The sequence below is a fragment of the Sminthopsis crassicaudata genome, chromosome 3 (assembly GCF_048593235.1).
Source record: "Sminthopsis crassicaudata isolate SCR6 chromosome 3, ASM4859323v1, whole genome shotgun sequence".
NCBI classification, from domain to species: Eukaryota; Metazoa; Chordata; class Mammalia; order Dasyuromorphia; family Dasyuridae; genus Sminthopsis; species Sminthopsis crassicaudata.
Window position 1 is genome coordinate 589,335,547 of NC_133619.1, and position 10,532 is coordinate 589,346,078.

Here is a 10,532-nt window from a genome sequence, read left to right on the forward strand (position 1 = left end):
CCCTGCTTTCAAGATGTGCACAGTCTAATGAGGGAGAAAGAAAGAGCTATATACACATAAGACACACAATAAATTGGAGATAAGCAGCAGAAAGAAATTATTAGCATGAAGGGAAATCAAGAAAAAATTTTGGTAAAGAAGGGATTCTACTGAGGATTCAGGAAAGTCACAGAATTCTGGAGGTGGAAATAGGAAGGAAGAAAATTCCAGATGTGAGGAGCAATCAGTGAAAATGCATGGAGTTAGGAGGTGGCTTGTCTTGTGTGAGAAACACCAGCGAGTTCCATGTCAGTGGATTGTAGACAATATCACTGGTTAGCAACTTTCACCCATTAGTACTTATTATGCCTTCTGGGGCCAAGCAGACAATGAGACTTGTCTCCTTCTTTTACTTGAACTTCAAACACTTGGACATAGGTGTTTCCCCCATCCCAGTCTTTTTTCTAGAGTTAAATTCCTTCAAATGACTCCCCCTTTGGTTCTGAGACTTTTAGCTCTCCTTAGGACACTCTCAGGTTATCAATATCCTTCCTAAAATGTAGTGACCAGAACTCAACAAGATTTCTAGTTGTGATCTAACCAGTATGAAGTCTAGTGAGACTGTCCTTCATTATTCTTAGGTAATATGTTTTTCCTAATTAAGCAGTGCACATTAGCTTTCTTAGCTCCTATATCTCACTGTTGACTTATATTAAACTTACAATCTAATAAAACCTGCAAGGTTTATTGGATTCTTGCAACAGCTCTGTGATGTAGGTAGTATAAGGATTATAACTCCTATAGAAGTAGCTAGATGGTACAGAGGAAAGACTGCTGGATCTAGAGTCAGGAAAACCTAAGCTAAAGCTGATATCAGACATTTCTATTTGTATGATCTTGGGTAAATCAATTAATCTCCACCTGCCTCAGTTTCCTCAAATGTAAAATAGGGATAATAGTACATAAGTGAGAACCAAATAAAATAATATTTGTAAAATGCTTTGCAAACCTTTTTAGGTTAAATATATATGCAATTCTTTAAAAAATATTTCCATATTTTTCATGTGTAAGAAAAATCAGACCAAAAGGGAAAAAACACAAAAAAGAAAGAAACAAACATATAAATAAAAGATGAAAATACTATGCTTCAATCCACATTCAGTCTCCATATTTCACTCTCTGGATGCAGATGGCATTTTCCATCCCAAGTCTATTGGAATTGCTTTGAGTCATGGCATTGTTGAGCAAAGCCAAGTCCATCACAGTTGGTCATCACATAATCTTGCTGAATGTTCTCCTGGTTCTGTTCACTTCACTCAGCATCAATCATGCATGTCTTTCCAGGCTTTTCTGAAATCAGCTTGCTCATTATTTCTTATAGAACAATAATATTCCACTACATTCATATACCATGACATATTCTGTCATTCCCCAATTGATGGGCATCCACTCAATTTCCAGTTCCTTGCCACTATAAAAAGAACGAATACAAACATTTTTGCACTTATGGGTACTTTTCCCTCTTTTGTGATCTCTTTGGGATACAAATTTGCAAACCTTTAAATGCTAACTTCAGATGTTAGCAATTATTATTATCATAATAAATATTATTCATACAGTCAGTGATTTGCCCAGAGTTATACAGAATGATGGAATTAGGATCTAAACCCAAGCCTCCTGACTTTAAACCCAATACCCTTTCTTCTGCATCATGTTGTAAATGGTAGCTGAAACTGGGGAGCGGAGTTAAGGAACTGAGCCTGTCTCTATTCCTTAGTCTCCCTTCACTTAGCATCTTCAGTTGTTGTTGTTGAATTGCTAATGGGCCTAAATTGAGTGACGAGAGTTTAGTACTAAATTGGCCAAGTGGGACTCTGGCTCTGGAGACTGTCCATGGTGCTGACTCAGATGAGCTCGGAATATATGCAATGGTTGTTACTACTTAGGCTGGGATTGTATCCTTCTAGGCTGTTCCCCACACAGAACTGTTTGTAAAGGTACCTGTCTAATTATCACTTAACAGTAGCCTCCTTCAGGTTCTGAGGGTTAGAAGTTCCATTTGGGCACTATGACTTTGGCAAGAGCTGCCCTGTAAGGGAGGATGATTTTGCTTCTGGCCCAGTTGTGTCTGGGAGCTGTAACTGGTACTATTGGTACTACAAGTTGTGTGAATCCTACTCCTGGCCAAGGCAATGTGTGCTGATCAAGGGCATATCCTTCTGGGAGCTCATGGGGCTCCACTGGTCATGTGTGTGCATGTATGTGTGTGTATGTGTGTGTGAAAGGAGTTGAAGGGAACTAGGCCTGCTTCTACTTGGTGCTGACAGTGAGCGGGGTTTGGAATAAGTGGTACGTATTTGGTCATTCCTTAGATGCCTGCCTGAGTTTGAATATTCTGAGTCCCTATCCTGTTATATTAGCCAGAGAGGGACTAATGTAGAAGAATCACACTGCAGATTTCTGGGCTCTGGGATGAAATGCCCAACTCAACCCCAGGGCTAGTACTCCATGATCTTTACTAAGAAGGGAACACATTTTTCTTATACTTCTCTCTTGAGCTCTCTCCCCAATCTAGGTGGCTCTAGCTGCTCCTCTGCCAGAGGGAAGTCAGAAACTCACATGTGGATACTGGAGTTGCTTAAGCTGTGTTGGGAAAGAGTTGCTATGTGTGGTGTAGAGAAAGAACAGTTGTAGCAGAAGAGAGATGTAGGGAGAAAGGCTGAGGGAGCTCATGGACCTGACAGTTAATTAAAATGTCCCAGGGAGCTTCTATCCTGAGCTGGGCAGGAACCAGGAGAGGAGGCAGTGGTGCACGTGGGTGCCTTTGGACGTCAGGCTCATCAGTCACCCCTGAGGTGGGGGTAGAGGTGGGTGGAGCTGATGCTCCCAGCTGGAACACAACCACCTTCTCCAAAACATCCCCCTATCATTCCTATAATAGTGTCTGTCATCACTCCTGACAGGCTGGCCATTAAGTCTTTGGCAAAATTGTAAGAATTATTAACATATGAGATTTTTATGCTATTTGACAGCTGTCGACTCCTTCAGATTTCACAGTCCTTTCCCTTCCCCCCAACAAGTCCCCCCTTTCCAGCTTTCCCTGCTGTCCCCTCCTCCCTTCTGACAGAAGGTGTCTTTTACTCCCCCAGCTCCCCTTCCCCTCAGGGGATGAATTCTGGGAGGTTGCAGCTTCTTGCAGTGTCATCAGTTCATTGTGACGTTTTAGAATAGTCTGACCCTTCCAAAGCTGGTTTTCCTTTTCCTTCCTACCCTCCAGCCAAGGCCATGTTACACCAAAACCCCCAACATAGAGGCATTTTTTTTAAACAAACAAACAAAAAACCACCCAAAAGCTTTATATAGATAGATAGATGGTATTTATTAAATACTATGTTCTAGACATTGTGTAAAGTTCTGACATACAAATACAAGCAAACTGGACAATAGTGTCCTCAAGGAGTTGACATTTCAGTAGGGGAAGATAACTCATAAAAGGCATCTGGAAAGCTGAGTGTGGGAGAGGATGCCAGCAAGAAGTGAAGAAGGCTGGTGGTGAAAGGATGGAGAAAATTGGAGAGTGAGCTGATCCTGGAGTGAAGGAAGTGTGAAATGATGTTCTAGCCATGGAATCACTAATCAGAAGATGAGATCTCAGGGAAGAAGCACTGTCAAAGTTGGAAAGGTTCTCATCTAACCCAATCCAACAAGTATTCTCTAAGTGCCTTCTATATGCAAGGCACTGGGGAGTCAATGAAAAAAACTGTGCAACATCACAGATAATATTTTAAAAAGCCTTGTTCTTGGAGCCAGAAGACCTGAATTCAAGTCTCAGTACTGATACTTGTTAGATGTGTATCCTTAATCAGGTCATTTAACTTCTGTGAGCCTCAGTTTCCCCAATTGTCAAAATGAAAACAAAATTGTACTACATCCTCTATGGACTTTTTTTGATGAAGAAAGTACTTTTTAAATCTTAACATGTCTCTAGTCCTTTAATGTTAAATAATATTCACTCTTTACTTAAAAAATATCGAGACACTAGAGGGTTCTTGCTTAATGTTTAACTTGCTATATTGTATGCCTGCTTCCTCTCTTGGGTCTTCACGAAGCTGGGATGTTTGCGTGGGGTAGGTGATATTTTGGGGTCATGTGAAGAGAAATAGAGACGCCCCCAGGGGTATCCCTAATAACAGATGCTGGCTAATAGAACTTAGCTTTTTCAACATGTGATCTGATGTTTGTTTTGAAAAGCTCCAAGTACTTCCCCATGTGTGACCTGCATTCTGGTCAAGATGTTGAAAGACTGAGGAAAATCCAGAGGAAGGCAGCCAGGACAGTGAGGGGCCTTGAATTCTTGCCATGGGAAGATCAGTTGAAGAAACTGGGGATGTCTAGTTTGGAGAAGAAAAGACATATTGGGGCACATGGGAGCTGTCTTCAAGTCTTTGAAGGATTGTTACAAGGAAGAGGGATTAGACATGCTCTGCTTGGTCTCAGACGTCAGAAATAGAAACAATTAGGGTGGAAATTGGGGAAGGAAAGCTACACAGAAGTGAATTTATGCTTGATTTAAGGAAACATTTCCTAATAATGAGAGCTTTTCAAAAGTGGAATGGGTTACTTCAAGAGGGAGTGGACTTTCTCTCATTGGAGGTTTTCAAGAAAAGCCCAACTGACCACTTGTATTGGTATACTGAAGAGTGGACTTTTATTCAGATATGGATTGGGTTAGTTGGTCTCCGAGGTCCTTTTTAGCTCTGAGACTCTTTTGATTCTAGGATTCTGATTCTATGACCCTGATTGTTCTCAGACCAGCTCTGGGATGCTGAAAATTCTACCCACTTTGTAGTTGAAGAAACCAGGGTCCAGGGAGATATGGGCACCATTCACTTGTAAAGCCACAGCTAAGTGGCAGAGACTGGCATGGTACTCAGATATCTGAGGGTCCAGGCTTGCAGATCAGGGCATATAGCCTTGGCCCAGAGTCAGGAGAATCTGAGTTCAAATGTGATCTCAGACGCTTACTAGCTGTGTGATCCTCAGCAAGTCAATTAACCCTGTTTGCCTCAGTTCTTCATTCGTAAAATGAGCTGGAGAAGGAATGACAAATCATTCCAAGTATCTTTGCCAAGAAAACCTAAATGGGGTCACAAAGAATTGTACATGACTGAACAACAACAACAACAACAACAACAACAACAACAACAACAACGGGCTAGCAGACTGTTTTTTTTTTTTTTTTCATCAATCTGAATTTACCACAAATCTGACCAGAACCTTAGCTGGAATTTGTAACTTCTTCAAGTCTGGCCTCCTAATGAACCATCCAAGAAAATTATATAGACTGAGTTTGATTTGGAGTCAGGAAAATCAAATATTTTCTAGTTGCATGATTCTGGGCCAGGGTTACCATGCTGAGCTTCATTCATCTGTAAAATGGGAATAATAATAGCCCCTACTTCATTGAATTTTTGTGAGGGTTAAATGAGAAAATGTACACAAACCTATAAAAGCTGTATAAATGTGAACTATAATTTATTATGGGGAGGGATGGAGAGGAAGCTTTGAATAAGGTCTCCTGGGGTGCCCTCAGATTATTTTTGCTCTCTGGACCTCAGTTTTCTGACTTGCAAAATCAGAATAATTATCTTTGCTCATGGGGCTATTACTGGGAGCAAATGAAGTAATGGAGCAGATGGCTGGGCAAGGGGTTTTTAAATTGTGAAGCACTGTGTAAATGTTGGATTTTCCTCAGAGGACACAGGGACCCCTTTGTTACAGAATCCAGAGTTCCTCTGGGTGGGGTGTGGAGAGCAGGGAGGAAGAGGAAGATGAGTTTAAAAGAGTTTTTTCCTGCTTTGTCCCTCAGTTTTCCCCAGTCCCGGATCTCTGATTTTGGGGCTGTGTTGGAGAAGAACAGATGGGCTCCCTGTGGGCTCCTGGGCTGCCGGCAGCAGGTAGCTAATCCGCTTTTATCTCGTTATGGTGACAGCCACCCTGTTAAATGGAATGGACTATTGATTTGGGGCTCACTTCCAGCCAAAGTATTTTCCATCATGGGCCTGAGTAGAATAGGAGAAAAGCAACACTGATTAACTCCAGTGCCAGTCAGGGGGAGGCCCAAGCAGAGAGGGAACAGAAGTGAGGGAAGGATGAGGGTTGGCTGGCAGCTGCTCCTGCCAGTGCTCGGGGGAGGCAGGGGTGCCAGGCCTCTTGCTGGTTAGATGCAGGATCAGACTTGGACTTTGATCCCCTGAGATGGTGCTAAATGTGGGCACAGAGTGGGTTGTTTCCTCTCCCCATTATGGACTCCACTGTCCCTGCTGGCTAGCTTTTACACCATGTTTTTGAAGGTTTGTAATTTTTTATTTTTACTGCTCCCGGGGAAATAAGTGCTATTATTGTAACCATTTTACAGATGAGAAAAATTACTCTAAGAAAAGTTAAGTGACTCTTAAATTACTTGACTTAACTTAGTATCTTAAGACATTAGCATGGTTTGCCCTTTCTTTCTCCAGCTGCTTTTACAGATGAGGAAACTGGGACAAGCAGGGTTAACACAGGGCCACATCTGCTAGGGTCTGCTAGTAAGTGTTTAAGGTTGGATTTGAATTGAGGTTGTCCAAAGCTCTCCATGCTGCCTCTCAAGGAGAAATTGGGGGGGTCTAATTCCCATAGAGAAAGAGGCCATGATTCTTTGGATAGATGAACCCTAACCACTCGAATGATATATAATTCTTGTATGTACTTGTATTTGTGTGTGTGTGTGTGTGTGTGTGTGTGTGTGTGTGTGTGTGTGTGTGTGTGTGTGTAGAGAGAACTCTATAACTGATTCACTATAAAATGGGTTTCTGGGGGGGTGTAAGGAGAGGAGAAGAATAAATGTGTCAGATTCTTGCATATGTGTTGCTTGAAAAGGGGCTTGTGTGTGTGTTGGAGAGGAAGAGAAAGGAAATGTGTTCAGAGAACATATTGGCTAGTTAATCCTGAAGGAGCTTATCTGACACACTCGGGAGGACACAAGGAGAGCTCAGAAGCTCTGATGTCAGGAAATCCTGCCCAGGTGAAGGAACCCTACTGACTGTGAATTCAGTATGGCTCAGGCCCCTTCAAGGCCATGCTTGTTGCCCTTGAGGGGAGCTGGGCCTCCCTGCCCAAGGAGAACTATACAAGTAAGTTTCTTTATCTACACCATTTATTCCATGCTTCATTATTCCATATCTGCCTCCTTTTCCACTCTATTTCATCCTCTCACCTTCTCCTTGCTCAGGAACTTTGGTGCTAAATGATCAATGACTACATAAAACAGCTGGAACAAGAGAAAAAGTGGATTTTATATTGAATGGGTCAGGACCTCAACATCTGGCCAATATCTACTGTCTGGGAATGGGTTGGGGAAGGGGGAAATGGCTTTTGTTACCATGTTCACCGTAGGGTTTCTGAATAAAAAACGAAAATGCCAGATTTTATAGGACTGATGATCTGGAAGGGACTTCAGATGCCATCTAGTCCAACCCTCAACCCCTTCATTTTTCAGATCATAAATCTAGAACTGGATGGGATCTCTGAGGCCATGACTGTTCTCACACCTGCCATTTTTATAGATGAGGAAGTTGGGGCTCCTAGAGGTTCCACAGTAAATACACAAGGCTGAAATTTGAACCAGGTAACTGTGACATTAAATCCAACACCTTTTCTCCTACATTATGAGACCTTTTGGTTGGGTGCACAGAAACCTGAACAAGCTGAATGCAAATGAATTTTCTTTTTTTTTTTTTTTTTTGGTCCAAACATCTTTACTCCACTCATATCAGGCTCTCTTGGGCTTTGGTGCTGACTTGTCTGACTGACTATTTTGTTTCAAACTGTGAGAGACAAGAGGTCTGGACTTAGACGCAAAGGAAGGAAATAATCATTTAAACATCCATCATGTGCCAGGCACTGTGCTAAACATTTTATAAGTGTTATTTCATTTGATCCTGATGTACAAGGAAGAAGCAGCTGGTGAAATAGGAGTAAGAACAATCTTGGGGCGGAGGTACTAGAGTGGAGAAATGTATTTATGTAGCACCTATTATGTGCCGAGAGGCACTGTGCTAAATACCCTGTGAAGTAGGTGCTATTAATGTTTTTATTTTTACAGTTGAGGGAAGTGAGGCAAGGAAACTTGCTCAGGCTCACATCACTGGTGTCTGAGGCCACATTTTAACTTGGGCCTTCCTGACTTTAGACCCAACACACTAAAGTGATTATGCTCTTAGAGTTCTTGACAGCCTCACAGTGAGGCTGGGTACCATCAGATCTGGACTTTCAGTGTTCTCTAAATGTAAAAGCATTTGGAGAAATAATAAGTGTACCCCATGGACTGAGACTTTAAAACAGGAGTTGGACAATTAGGGATGAGAGGTTCTCAGAAACAAGATGCTGAGGTTCTATGAAATGATTCCATTAGGGGAAAGATGTGAGGAGGTATCTAGAAACTGGTATGATGGTGCAGACAGGTTCCTTTTGGTTGAGTTTGAAAAGGACAAATACTTTTAGTAGGGGCATATAACTGAAGTGAAAACAAAAGTAATAGGTACCTATAAGGATGTATAGGAGGTTGAAGACCACCAGAAAGAACTGAGCCACTGAAAAAATAAGAAGGAAATTTAAAGGGTATTTTTCGGTTAAGAGGAGCTAGAAAATGGAAGTCGTAGTTTGGCAAAGATGGTGTGATTTTACAATGGAGAGCAGAAATTCCTCTTCCACCTTGATTCTGTGTTTTCTATGAATGACAATGATCTCCTTGAACTAGAAAGGGCGGACAAAACGAGGCTAAGAAGAAACTGATGTCTGAAGTAAGTATGCTCCTAAATTAAAGTCACAGGTCTGGACGAACCATATTTTGGGGCATTACAAAGGATTTGTTTGATGAGTTGTTGTTGGCAAATTGTGGAAAAAAGTATGAGGTACTGTGGGATAGAATATAGAATTTAGACATAGAAAGGACTTAAAGGTCATCTATTCTATTCCTTTTATTTTACAGATGAGGAAACTTATGATGTCTGGACTAGCTCTCTGGAGGATGCAGGGAGCAGCCTGAGTCCTTGATCTTAGGAGAGGAGTGAAGAGGCAGGACTCACATGGATGGTCAAACATTGATGGTGACAACTGGTAGAGTGAACTCCAATGGTCTGGCCACATAGCCTGAATGCCATATATATGTCTGCCTATTTTATGGAGAACTCACACAAGACTAACCCTTACACAGAGAGAAGAATGATACAAGAACACTCTCAAAGTCTCCTGAAGAACTTTAGTATTGATTGTGAAACCTGGCTAGTTGAACATGAGATGCATTGGGACATACTGGTGGTGCACTGGAAAGGTCTCTGGTTCTGTAAACAGAGAACTTGGGTTCACATGCCCCTCACTTACCTGCGTGATCCTGGCAGTCAAGTCACTTAGTTTTTATGGGACTTAATTTCCTCATCTGCTAAATGCAGGTGCTTCCAGATCTGAATCCATGACACTTCCTATTTATGATACTTAGGACAGGACTTCAGATTGGATACAGATACTTGTTGTGGGTCTGGTTATTCCAGCATTCACACCAAGTTGAAAATCCAACTAGGGAGTATCAGGCCAACTTGTAGGAAACTGGAAAGACTCCTCATCCTTTCTCTGGAGGGAGAAACATTCTAGGGCTGCAAACCAGCTCTTCAGAGGCTGATCTACAGACCTTTGGCTGAAGGGAAAATTGAGTTGGAATTGATTCATATGTCAAAGACTATCAGAGAAATTTTTTCCCCTCCTTTTTCTTTTTAGCTCTGATTACATTACTCGCTCACTTAATAAATTTCAATAATAAACTTGAAAATAGAGAATTGCATGTCAGGGTGAGCATCATTCTGAGGCCAGAGGCTCTAGGTTCAAATCCTGCCTCCAGCCAATCTGACTGATTCTGTTTCTGTAACACATTGTAGAACTTAGAAACAGAAGGGACTTTAGGGATCAAACAAGTCCAACTTCATAATTATATTCCAAGAGCTAGAAAGGAGGGGAGTGAATAAAATAAATGGCTGGAGAAGTCTAGGAACTCTGTGGAAAGATGGAACCAAATAAGGTAAGTCTTAACCTGGACTAGTGAAACCCATGGACCTTTCAGGGGCAGGATCCAATTTTCAAATGGGAAAAGAATGGGAGTAATGGCTTGAGGGGAGATAATTTGTCAAGCCAATAAGTATTTTTTTTTACTGCATCTACTATGTACCAGGAATTGTACACAAATATAAGCGGAAAAAAGGATAATTCCTCTCCCTCAAGGAGCTTACACTCAAATGGAGAAAGATAATAAAGGAAACTGAAGAGGTGGAGGCAGGGCTGTACTTCTGCTGTACTAGTCTAGTCTCCTAAGGAATGAAGATATGGCTATCCTTAGTGTACTTCTTAAATGGAGACACTGGGGAGAATTTACCCGCTAAACAGACGAAGAGGCTGCAGGGGTAGAGGGAAAAGAGGAAGGGGAAGCATTTAGGTAACACTATATACCAGGCATTGGGAAAAGCACT